Source organism: Portunus trituberculatus, chromosome 8 (genome assembly GCF_017591435.1).
Source record: "Portunus trituberculatus isolate SZX2019 chromosome 8, ASM1759143v1, whole genome shotgun sequence".
Lineage (NCBI taxonomy): Eukaryota > Metazoa > Arthropoda > Malacostraca > Decapoda > Portunidae > Portunus > Portunus trituberculatus.
In genome coordinates this window covers 7,232,501-7,245,000 of record NC_059262.1, presented here as the reverse complement: position 1 = coordinate 7,245,000, position 12,500 = coordinate 7,232,501, and the positions used below count along the sequence as shown (strand labels likewise).

At 40.6% G+C, this 12,500-nt stretch overlaps 1 protein-coding gene across 1 annotated transcript in view; it reads right to left on the bottom strand.

Annotated features, from left to right (window-relative positions):
- LOC123500133 (neuropeptide F receptor-like) overlaps positions 1–12,500 on the bottom strand; it is a 57,922-nt gene that overhangs the window by 1,148 nt on the left and 44,274 nt on the right. The gene's annotated exons all lie outside the window — the stretch shown is intronic.

Below are 12,500 nucleotides of genomic sequence, written 5' to 3'. Positions count from 1 at the left end.
CTTCCCTCCCTCCCTCCTTACCTCCCTTGCTCTCTTCCTCCCTCCCTCCCTTCCTTCCTTCCTCCACTCGAATAAAAATTGGATTCTCACATATTGAGTTGATCAGTCTTGACAATTTTGGAGGAGGAGGAGGAGGAGGAGGAGGAGGAGGAGGAGGAGGAGGTACTAGGTGGTGGGTTGCAGGGATGAAGAAATAAGATAAAGTGAATAAGTGGCCAAATGTTTACTGTGTTGAAATTTTTGCGTTGGCAGTGTGTGTGTGTGTGTGTGTGTGTGTGTGTGTGTGTGTGTGAGAGAGAGAGAGAGAGAGAGAGAGAGAGAGAGAGAGAGAGAGAGAGAGAGAGAGAGAGAGAGAGAGAGAGAGAGAGAGAGAGATATTCGGCATTCAGTATGTAAAAAGTTAATAAAAAAAACGTGAATTATTTAGGAATTCCTCCTCCTCCTCCTCCTCCTCCTCCTCCTCCTCCTCCTCCTCCTCCTCCTCCTCCTCCTCCTCCTCCTCCTCCTCATTTCCATACCTGATTTCTTTATCATAATTCTTTTGTTTACTCTTCCTCCTCTTCCTTTATTCCTTCTTTCCTTCCTTCTCTTCACCTTTCCTTCCTCTTATTCTTATCTTCCATTCCTGCTTCAATTCTTCCTTCATTCTCCTATCTTTCCTCTCCTTCCTTCCTTCCTTCCTTCCTTCCTTCCTTCCTTCCTTCCTTCCTTCCTTCCCTTCTTTTTCTTTTTTCCTTCCTTCCTTCCTTCCTTCCTTCCCTCCCTCCCTCCCTTTTTTTCTTTTTCTTTCTTCTTTCCTTCCTTCCTTCCTTTCTCATTCATTTTCAAGTCTTCTTTTTCCTATTAGCAGAGAGAGAGAGAGAGAGAGAGAGAGAGAGAGAGAGTAAATAAAAAAGTAGAGGGAAAGGAAACAAGAAAAGATGCAAATCAAGTCGGTGGATGAATGACTGACGTGCTAGACTAGATAGAATATTCTCTCTCTCTCTCTCTCTCTCTCTCTCTCTCTCTCTCTCTCTCTCTATCTATATATCTATCTCATTATGCCTGGGACGCGTCTCTCTCTCTCTCTCTCTCTCTCTCTCTCTCTCTCTCTCTCTCTCTCTCTCTCTCTCTCTCTCTCTCTCTCTCTCTCTCTCTCTCTCTCTCTCTCTCTCTCTCTCTCTCTCTGTCTGTCTGTCTGTCTATCTATCTATCTATCTCATTATGTCTGGGACGCGTGTTCTCTCTCTCTCTCTCTTTCATGATGGGTGGGACGCGTGTTTTCATAACCTTTCCATTACGGCGCTGCTAATATTCGTCGGAAATTTCATCTTTTTCTGTCTTCCCAGCATGGTGCGAATATTCCCCTTCAGTATTTGTCTCCTTTGTGTGTCTGTCGTGCCCGCAACCTCTCATACGCTATTCTCTCTCTCACTACGACTGTTTTCAAGACCACAGAGATGAGCGGGCGGTTCTCAATAGGGTTTTTCCTGTTTATAATGTAGAAATCTTGTTTATTTTTCACTTGAACCGTAAAAACACTATAAAAAACCCGATTATGTTATGAAATGCTATTCTCTCTCTCAGTACGACTATTTTTCAAGGCCACAAAGATGATGAGGCGGGTTCTCAAGAGTGTTTTTCCTTTTCATAATATTTATTTGTCACTTGAAGAATAAAAATACTATAAAAAACCCTATTATGTTATGAAACGTTATTTTCTCTCACTACGACTGTTTTTTAAGGCCACAGAGATGATAAGGCGGGTTCTCAAGAGGATTTTTCCTTTTCATTATGTAGAAATCTTGTTTATTTGTCACTTGAACAGTAAAATACTCTTCAGAACTCGACCTTTATTATGAAACGCTTTTCTCTCTCATTACGAATATTCTCAAGAGTGTTTTTCCTTTCCATAATGTAAAAATCTTGTTCATCTGTCACTTGAACCGTAAAAACACCTTTAGAAACCCGGCTTATATTCTGAAAATGTAGAAATCTCGTTTATTTGTCACTTGAACCGTAAAAACACTCTTAAAACCCGACCTTTATTATGAAAATGTAGAAATCTCGTTTATCTGCCACTTGAACCGTAAAAACACTTAAAAATCCGGCTTATATTCTCAAAATGTAGAAATCTCGTTTATTTGTCACTTGAACCGTAAAAACACTCTTAAAACCCGACCTTATTATGAAAATGTAGAAATCTCGTTTATGTACCACTTGAACCCTAAAAACACTCTTGGAAACCCGACCTTAATTATGAATAGCTCTTCGTTCACTACGACTGTTTTCCAAGGCCACAGAGAAAATGAGGCTGATTTGAGTGAATACAATGACAACTTGAGAAAATAAGTTACTAATAAATTGAAATACAAAGAAAGATATGAAGGATTAGAAGAAAACCATGAAATAGGTCTAAGAAATGATGTGAAAGGAAGATTGAATAGACAAAATAAGAGCAAAAAGAAAGACAAAAGGAATGAAAGGAAAAATGAAGGAAAAAGAAGGAAAAAAGGGAATAAAACATGAAAGGGTTCTGAAAAATAATGGGAAATAATGAAAAACGGAAGACTAAATAGACGAAACCAAAATGAAAGTAAGACAAAAAAGAAAAGAAAAAAAAACGGAAAAGAAGGAAAAACGGAAGAAACAATAGGTGATCTTGAACAGTAATGTGAAAGAAAGACTGAATAAATGACAGAAAATAAAAAGAAAGAAAAAATGAAGGAAAAGAAGGAAAAAGCCAATGTTATGATACATTTTCTTTTCACAACGAGTCTGGACAAACTATTTTATTTTCCTGTTTTCATTTTCTTTTTCTCTATTCAAAGTTTAGGCATTGTTTCGTTTGTCATTTGTTTCTTTGTTTACATTGGGGCAGAGAGAGAGAGAGAGAGAGAGAGAGAGAGAGAGAGAGAGAGAGAGAGAGAGAGAGAGAGAGAGAGAGAGAGAATCACAAAAAGAAAAGAAAAACTTTTATCATATAGCGAGGGAGGAAACAACTAATAAACTGGAGGAGGAGGAAAAGGAGGAGGAGGAGGAGGAGGAGGAGGAGGAGGAGGAGGAGGAGGAGGAGGAGGAGGAGGAGGAGGAGGAGGAGGAAGAGGAAGAGAAGGAGGAGGAGGAGGAGGAAACCTGACTCTCACAATACAACGAAGGAGGGAGAGAGAGAGAGAGAGAGAGAGAGAGAAAGAAAAAAAATATTCCTACATACTCCAGTTTCCTCTTACCCAATCTTCCTCTTCTCTCCCTCTTCTCCTTTTCTCCTCCTTCCTTCCCCATTCCTTCCTTCTTCCCATTTTCCTTTTCTTCCTTGTTTTCTTGTCCTGTTTATTCATTCATTCTTGTATTTTCCTTTTCTTTATCATAATATTTTACCTTCTTTCATATCCTCCTCCTCCTTCTCCTCCTCCTCCTCCTCCTCCTCCTTCTCCACCTCCTCCATTCTGGTTAGTATTTAGTGATTTAACGCAGCTACAGAAACTTACGTCGGGGATTGAAATAGTGAAGACTGTGGCCATGAATCTTCTGCCCTCCATAGACCCTTCCTAATGTCAATAAAATGATCTAATCTCACACAAAACTCAAGGTAAAAATGCGTCTCAGTACTGAAGGGGTTAAAAGGCCACAGAAATCATTAGCAGGGTTCTTAATCTCTTCAGTAGCATGACACGTTTCCATAGTCATTCTAGTTAGTATTTGGTGATTTTACACAGCTTCAGAAAATTACTCGGGGGAGGGGTTAGATAGTGAAGACTGTGACATTAAAATTTTGACCTCCATAGACCCTTCCTAATGTCAAGAATATTGTCTAACGCACACAAAACTCAAGGTAAAATGCGTCTTAGTACTGAAGGGATTAAACATACAGTAAATGCGAACACTGGTGCTTAATACACGTAAAACACACTCTAGTGAACTTTACGTCAATATTCGTTTTCTTTGACGCTAAACAAACTCTTTCCACAAACTTGGCCACTTTTCTTTCGCTTCACAGAAAACGGAAGTTGGTTTGTTGAAAGGAGAACTGTTCTATTTTTGCTTTTGTCTTTGTTTTCTTTTTTATATTTTTATTTGTTACTCGTGTGTTGTTGTTGTTGTTGTTGTTGTTGTTCCTTTTTCCCCTCTTCTTCCTTTTCCTATCTATCATATTCTCATTCTTTAGAGAGAGAGAGAGAGAGAGAGAGAGAGAGAGAGAGAGAGAGAGAGAGAGAGAGAGAGAGAGAGAGAGAGAGAGAACCTGATACTCACCCCATATATTTATTTGTTTACTCTCCCACAAATATGGAGATAAAGAGAGAAGGAAGAAGGAACAGGAGGAAAGAAGGAAGGAAGGAAGAAAGAAAGGAAGAGAGGAACGGGAGAAAAAGATTGAACGGAGATTAGAATAGAAGGAAGGAAGAAAGGAAGGAAGGAAGGAAGGAAAGAAAGAAGGAAGGAAGGAAAGAAGGAGGAAAAGAACGAACGAAGGAAGGAAGGAAGGAAGGAAGGAAGGAGGAAAAGAAAAAAGGAGGGAAGGAAGGAAGGGAGGAACGAAGTTTGAAAAAACAGGAGGAAAGGAATGAAGGAAGTAGGAAAATAAAAAAAGGAGGAAAGGAAGGAAGGAAAGAAGAAAAAGGAAAAAAGGAAATAAAAGGAGCATATGAAAATTAAAAGAAAGATAAATAAAAGACAAAAGTAAAGAAAACACACACACACACACACACACACACACACACACACACACACACACACACACACGTGTACATAAATACATACACACAAAGAGAAACAGATGCGTATGACTATGTAGAGAGAGAGAGAGAGAGAGAGAGAGAGAGAGAGAGAGAGAGAGAGAGAGAGAGAGAGAGAGCTATTTCTCTTCTCTATACAGTGATATATTTCGACTTTATTGTTTTTCATTCTCTCTCTCTCTCTCTCTCTCTCTCTCTCTCTCTCTCTCTCTCTCTCTCTCTCTCTCTCTCTCTCCCCATCTTTCTAGGCCTGCTTCCGTAACCTGAGAGAGAGAGAGAGAGAGAGAGAGAGAGAGAGAGAGAGAGAGAGAGAGAGAGAGAGAGAGAGATATTGGAAGGAACTGGAATAAAGGACAGAATGAAGGAGAGAGAGGGAGGGAGAGGAGAAGACGGAGAAGAGGAGGAGGAGGAGGGAAGGAGAAAAACACAAGAAATATAGGACAGATGAAACTAAGGAGGAAAGGGAATTAGAGTGAAGGAGAGGAGGAAGGAGGAGGAGGAGGAGGAGGAGGAGGAGGAGGAGGAGGAGGAGGAGGAGAGAATCGAGAATAACAGAACAAAGGGAGGAAGGAAACAGGAAACAACAAAGCAATGAAAACGAGAGAGAGAGAGAGAGAGAGAGAGAGAGAGAGAGAGAGAGAGAGAGAGATAAAAACAAAAGATATAATATTGCTCAGGCAGAGAAAATTTCTCACACACACACACACACACACACACACACACACACACACACACACACACACACCTTTAATAATATTCATCCACCACCACCACCACCACCACTTTCATCATAAATCACGTTAATGACAATATGTTCGTCTTTATTTTATTCCTTTCTTCCATTTTTGAGGTTCTTACGAGTTCTGAAGTATTTACGTGTCTGATTGAGGCGCGAGACAGACACAGATGCGCTAGTCGGCTCAGTGCGTTTAGTAAAGGCATAGTGTAGCTTGTTTATCCTCTACTCGGCCCTGTGTGTGCGTTACCCGGCTCGCTGCGTCATTTCATCCTTACAACAGTCTCCTTTTCTTGGCTGAGTGTACGGTACTCGGCTCAGTTGGCTATCATACGTAAGACTGTTTCCTTTATCGTTTGTGCGGTATTCGGCCCACATGCGGTAAGAGCGCTAGATTACTTTTCTTATAGTGTGTGCGGTATTCGGCTCAGTAGGGTAAGATACATTATAAGATTGCTTGAATGGAAGTGTGTGCGGTATTCGGCCCACTGCTTCTCTTATTATAGTGTGTGCGGTATTCGGCTCAGTAGGTTAAGGTAAGTGGTAAGACTGGCTGGAGGCGTGTGCGGTATTCGGCTCACTGCGCTAAGATCACTGTTTCAAGAGTGTTTTGTCTTTAGAAGTGTGGGAAGGTGAGAAAAACAGAGAAAAGATAGACAGTATTTTTGTTTTAAGACAGATGGGAGAAAAGAAAGAAGAGAAAATAAAATAAAAGGAAAAGAAAGAAAAGGAAGGGAAAAAAGATTAAAGCAAGAAATATATATATAATGTATAAGTGAGTCATTTTTGAAGATTGGATAAAGAAAAAAATAAATGAAAAAGGAAAAAAAGCAAGGAAAATTATAAAAAGCCGCAGTAATTTCCGTAGATGTGAGAAAAAACGAAAAAAAAACGAAGGAAAAGAGGAAGAACGCAAGGAAAAGACAAAAAAAAGCAATAGTAATTTTCTAAGATGATAGAAAAAACGAAGAAAAGGAAAAAAAAGAGGAAAAGATAAAACCAACAGTAATTTCCGTAGATGTGAAAAAGAAACGAAAAAAAAACGAAGGGAAAGAAAAAGTGAGAGAGAAAAAAAAAAAAAAAAAAACATATTGGCCTTATTTCTACCAATTTTTCCCTGTTCTTACGATCTCTTCACGGGGAAACCAATAAGAAGGGAAACAAGGCTGAAAAATTGCCGAGTAAAAGAATACAAGTTTTCCTTCCGCCGGTTAAATCAAAAGGTACGATTCCCGGTAAACAGAAATACGAGTTCCAGAAAAGCTGTATAAGGAAATGTTTAATGGCAGAGAGAGAGAGAGAGAGAGAGAGAGAGAGAGAGAGAGAGAGAGAGAGAGAGAGAGAGAGAGAGAGAGAGAGAGAGAGATTCACTCATACACATTTTAATATTTTTCTACATAAAGCATTGCGTTTAAAAATAAGGCTTGCTGCAATGAAATGTTAGAGAGAGAGAGAGAGAGAGAGAGAGAGAGAGAGAGAGAGAGAGAGAGAGAGAGAGAGAGAGAGAGAGAGAGAGAGAGAGAGAGAGAGAGAGAGAGAGAGAGAGAGAGAGAGAGAGAGAGAGAGAGAGAGAGAGAGAGAGAGATAAAGCGAGAGAGCAATAAAGACTGGAAACACGAGACAATTCCAATTCCATAAGTCCATTCCAACATTCCAAGTGATGTGAGATTCCATGTAGGTTTGGAACTTAAGGTTAATGAGGAAGGTAACAAGGCAAGGGTGGGTGGGAGGGACTGTACAGGTAAGGTTGGGAGGGGGAAGGTGGAAATGGTAGGCTTGATTAAAGGGGCTTACCTGACAGACAAACATACAGACATACAGACACGTTTTGTACACAGGTGATAGAAAAGTCATTAGCAGGTATTTTTGTCTTCCACATCTGGTATTTGTTGTTGGTTAGTCAGCAGGTGAGAGGAATTAAGGGGAAGGAAATGGAAGTAGAGAAAAGAAGCGATAAATGAGAGTAATGAGAAGGAAAGGAGGAAAAGTAGAGAAAATTAAGGTATGGAAGGAAGGGAATAGAAACAAGAGGAGGAAAAATCAAGAAAATTAAGAATAGAAACAAGGGAAGGAAAAGGGGAAAAAGAAACCAAAGGAAGGAATAGAAACAGGAGAAAAATGGAGTAAATTAAATAAGTAAATAAAGGAAATGGAAGCAAAAAAAGGAGAATGGGAAGGATGAAATAAAAAGAAAGAATAAATGAGAAATGTATTAAAGAAATAAAAAAAATTGGGAAAGAAACAGAAGGAAAGGGAAGAATAGGAAAAATAGGAAGGAAACAAGAGAAGAATAGGAAGAAGAAAACAAGAAGAATAGGAGAATAGAAAGAAAGAAACAAGAATAGGAAGAAGAAAACAAGGATACGAAGAATAGGAAGAAGGAAACAAGAAGAATAGAAGAAGGAAACAAGAAGAATAGGAAGAAGAAAACAAAAAGAATAGGAAGAAGAATAGGAAGAAAAACATGAAGAAAAGGAACAAGGGAAGAAGAGAACAGGAAGGCAACAATCTCAGTAAAGTAAGCCAGTTTGAGCCCTTAAGCCCCCACGGGTCCACTGGAAGCCTTTTTAGCCGCTACATGTTGAAGAGACCTTACCTGTTTACTGTCCTCCATCCACCTCCCTCCACCTTCCATTCCATCCACCTCCACTCCACTTTCCACCCCATCCCTTCACTTTCCACTCCATCTCTCCACTTTCACTCCTTCTCTTCACCTCTATCCATCCACCTTCAACCCTTCCCTCCACCTCCTATTCCCTCCACCTTCCCTCCACTTTTCACTCCACCCCTTCACTTTCTCTCCTTCTCTCCACCTTTTTTCATCTATTTCTCCTCCTTCCCTCCATCCACCTTTTCTCTCTTCTCTCTTTCTTTTCTCCAATTCCTTTCCTCCTTCCTTTCACCTCCCTCCCTTTATCCGCCTTCTCTTTTTCCCGTCTTTCTTACCTCCACCTTCCCTCCTTCCATCTTTCCTCCACCTTCCCTCCTTGCACTTCCACCTTCCTTCCCTTCCTTTCTCTTAATCCACCTTGTATGACCTTGTGACCTTGTGACCTGACCTTACCCAAAACAGACCGAAAAAAATAAATAAAAAGAAGAAATGCAATGTTGAAATTCTCTCTCTCTCTCTCTCTCTCTCTCTCTCTCTCTCTCTCTCTCTCTCTCTCTCTCTCTCTCTCTCTCTCTCTCTCTCTCTCTCTCTCTCTCTCTCTCTCTCACACACACACACAGAGAGAGAGAGAGAGAGAGAGAGAGAGAGAGAGAGAGAGAGAGAGAGAGAGAGAGAGAGAGAGAGAGAGAGAGAGAGAGAGAGAGAGAGAGAGAGAGAGAGAGAGAGAGATAAAGAATAATACAAATAAAAAAGAAAACGAAAAGAAAACCAATCAAAGAGAAAACGACAAGAGAAAGAAAAATAATAGAAAAAATAATTCCCTGGCCTGTGATTGGCTGGCTGTCCCTCGACCTCTTCATAAGCGACCAATGAGGAAACAGGACTGGCGGGAACTCGTGATTGGGTAATATTTCCTTCATGCAGGGGACACACGGGGGGGGGGTATTAATGCTTCCCCTGCCTCCAACCCCCTCCATCCTGCCTCCCCCTTTCCCCAGGCTTCTCTTTTTACATTAGTCACAATTAAGGCCATGTGTGTGTGTGTGTGTGTGTGTGTGTGGGGCAATGAACGGTGAAAGGGAGACACACACTCGCACGCACGCACGCACGCACGCACGTGGAAGAAGAGAGGGAGAATGGAGGGGAGAGAGAGAGAGAGAGAGAGAGAGAGAGAGACAGGTGACAGCCAACACTATTATTTTCTTCATATTCCTTGTTTACACTCTTACCCCCTCTCTCTCTCTCTCTCTCTCTCTCTCTCTCTCTCTCTCTCTCTCTCTCTCTCTCTCTCTCCCTTTCGTGAATAATTTTAGTCTTTTTAATTTTCATTTCAGTTATACTAATATGAAAGAGTAATGGAAGTTATACGGATTTCGAAGAGTAGAAGTTATTAAACATATTTGAAAGAGTAGAAGTTATCATACGGGTTCCAAAGAGTGTTGTGGTGATAAGGTAACAAGCGGTGCGCCTCATTATACACAGAGCCTCCCCATTTGGAACCCTGCTAATTATCTCCGCCTTTTGAAAATTCGAGTGATAAGAGATTGAAATGATTGAAAAATACACCACAGCCTTTTGTATTTTTATTTCTATTTATTTATTTTTTTTTTATTTCGTGTCTGTTGTGGTGTACTGATAATGTCTCTCTCTCTCTCTCTCTCTCTCTCTCTCTCTCTCTCTCTCTCTCTCTCTCTCTCTCTCTCATTGACTTAATTTTACCACACGTCATAAAAATCTAGTTCTAAAACTCTCCTTTGCCTTCATTTTCCTATGTTGGTGGTGGTGGTGGTGGTGGTGGTGGTGGTGGTGGTGGTGGTGGTGGTGGTTGGTGGTGATGGTGGTGGTGGTTGTAATTTTTGACGTTATGGTAATACTGGCACGTTAATGATGCTTTTTATGCTTCAGTGTTCTCATAGAATTGTTTCATTATGTATGCTAAGGTGGTGGTGGTGGGTGGTGGTGGTGGTGGTGGTGGTGGTGGTGGTGGTGATGATGGTGGTGGTTCAGCTATTTTCATTCTCTTCTATCTCTCTCCACTTCCTTCCTTCCCTCTGGTGAGATATGAAACTTTCTCACACACCCAAGATTCGTATTATGAAACGCTTTGCTCTCTCTCTCTCTCTCTCTCTCTCTCTCTCTCTCTCTCTCACCACGACAATTTTTCTTTATTTTTCTTCCTTTCGTCCCTTTCGTGTTTTATTTTTTGTCTATTTTTCCTTCTTTTTTTTCCTTCCTTCCTTCCATCCATCCTTTCCTTCCATCCTTCCTTCCTTCTTTCCTTCCTTCCTTCCTTCTTTCCTTCCTTCTTTCATTCTTTCATTCTTTCTTTTTCTTCCTCTCTCCTTCCTTCCTTCCTTCCTTCCATCCATCCTTTCCTTCTTTCTTTTTCTTTCTTCCTTTCTTTCTTTCTTCCTCCCCCCCTCCCTCCTTTCCTTCCTTCCTTCCTTCCTTCCTTCCTTCCTTCCTTCCTTCCTTACCCCATTCCTTTCTACCATCCTCCATCCCTCCCTCCCTCCCTCCTTCCCAGGACGCAAAAATCCCCGTCTTAATCCTACACATATATTCTCAATCTCTTTTTTTTTTTTCCTGAGTATAAAGATAGGAGGAAAGGCGAAAGGAATAAACGGGAGGGAAAAAGAGAGAGAAGGGAAAATGGAAATGAGGATAAAGAGTGTGGGAATAGCATTTTTATTGTCATCATTCCTTCTTTGTAATGATAATACCCTGAGAGAGAGAGAGAGAGAGAGAGAGAGAGAGAGAGAGAGAGAGAGAGAGAGAGAGAGAGAGATGAGAAAACAAGGGAGATGATAGACAGATATACATTTAGACAGAGAGAGAGAGAGAGAGAGAGAGAGAGAGAGAGAGAGAGAGAGAGAGAGAGAGAGAGAGAGAGGGGAAACATGAGAAAAACGAAGGGAAATGAGGGGAGATAAAATGAGGGGAGGAGATGCAGGCGAGGCAATAAGAGCCGAGGCAGGGACGTCTTTCAGCTTGCTAATAGACAAACTTTGAAAAGAAATCACACGCTACAAGGAAAAGGAACTCCCAGCATGCCTTTACCGCGAGAGAGAGAGAGAGAGAGAGAGAGAGAGAGAGAGAGAGAGAGAGTGTTTAAATATTCTATCACTACTCTTTCGCTTTCTCTTCCCTCAAAACAGTCACCTAGTTGTAATGAAAACACACACACACACACACACACACACACACACACACACACACACACACACACACACACACACACACACACACACACACACCTCAGTTTTTGGGAATCAAGACACATTCAAAGTTAATTAATTCTCTCCACACGTTTCCTTTGAGTCCTTTTTCTCCTCTCCCCTCTCCTCCTTTACCCTCCCCTTCCCCTTTCTTCCCTTCTCTTCCCTCTCCTTCCTTTTCTTCTCTTCGCTCCTTTCTCTTCCCCTTTTCTTTCCTCCAACTTCTCTCTTTCTCTTCCCTTTCCTCTCTACCCTTCTCCTTTTCCTTCCCTCTCCTCCCCTTCCCTTCTCTTCCTTTCCGTTCCCTTCTTTTCCTTGCTTTTCCCTTCTCTCTCATTCCCTTCTTTTCTCTTCCTTCTCCTCCCTTTCCCTTCCTTTCTCTTCTCTTCCTTCTCCTCTTCCTTGCCTTTCCTTCTTTTCCTTTCTCTTCCCTCCCTTTCTCTTGTCTCCTTTTTTCTTCCTTCCTTTTCCTCCTCTTCCCTCCCCTTCTCTTCTCTTCTCTTCTCTTTCCTTCCTTCCTCCTTCCTTGTCTTCTATTTTTCGTTTCTTAGATTTTATCCTTTTTTTCTTTTCTTTTCCTTCCTTTAAATAAACAATATTGATAATTTTTTCTATTTCCAGAATGTGAAATAAAATCTGAGCATCTTCTTCTTCTTCTTCTTCTTCTTCTTCTTCTTCTTCAGTTTCTTCTTCTTCTTCTTCTTCTTCTTCTTCTTCTTCTTCTTCTGGCAGTTCTATCTTCATAATCCTGTTTGCTTTTCATTTCTCTCCTCTTCTCCTCTTCTTCCTCTTCCCTTCCTCTTCCCTTCCTCTCTTCCAAACAACATGATATTCTTCTCTATCTATTCCTCTTTCATTCTCACTTTTTCCTCCATTTTCCTCTTCCATTTCCTTATCTTTCCTCTTTTCTCTTTTTTTCTCTTCTATTTTAGTTTTCTCATTTCGTTTGTATTTTTCTTATTTCTCCTCTTCCTCTTCCTTTCTTTATTATATCGTTTTTTTTCTCTTTCTTTATTCGTTCTCCTCTTATTTCTTTTATCGGTCTATTTCTGTAATTCCTTTCTTTATCATATCTTCTTTTATTTTTCTTCGTATTCGTCCATTTCCAATTTCCATTCACTGATAGGTCTAATCAATTATTTCCCCTTTTTTCCTCTCTATCGTTATTTTTCCCATTTTCCCCTCTAATATATTCTTTTCCCCTCTACTTTTGTCATTCTTTC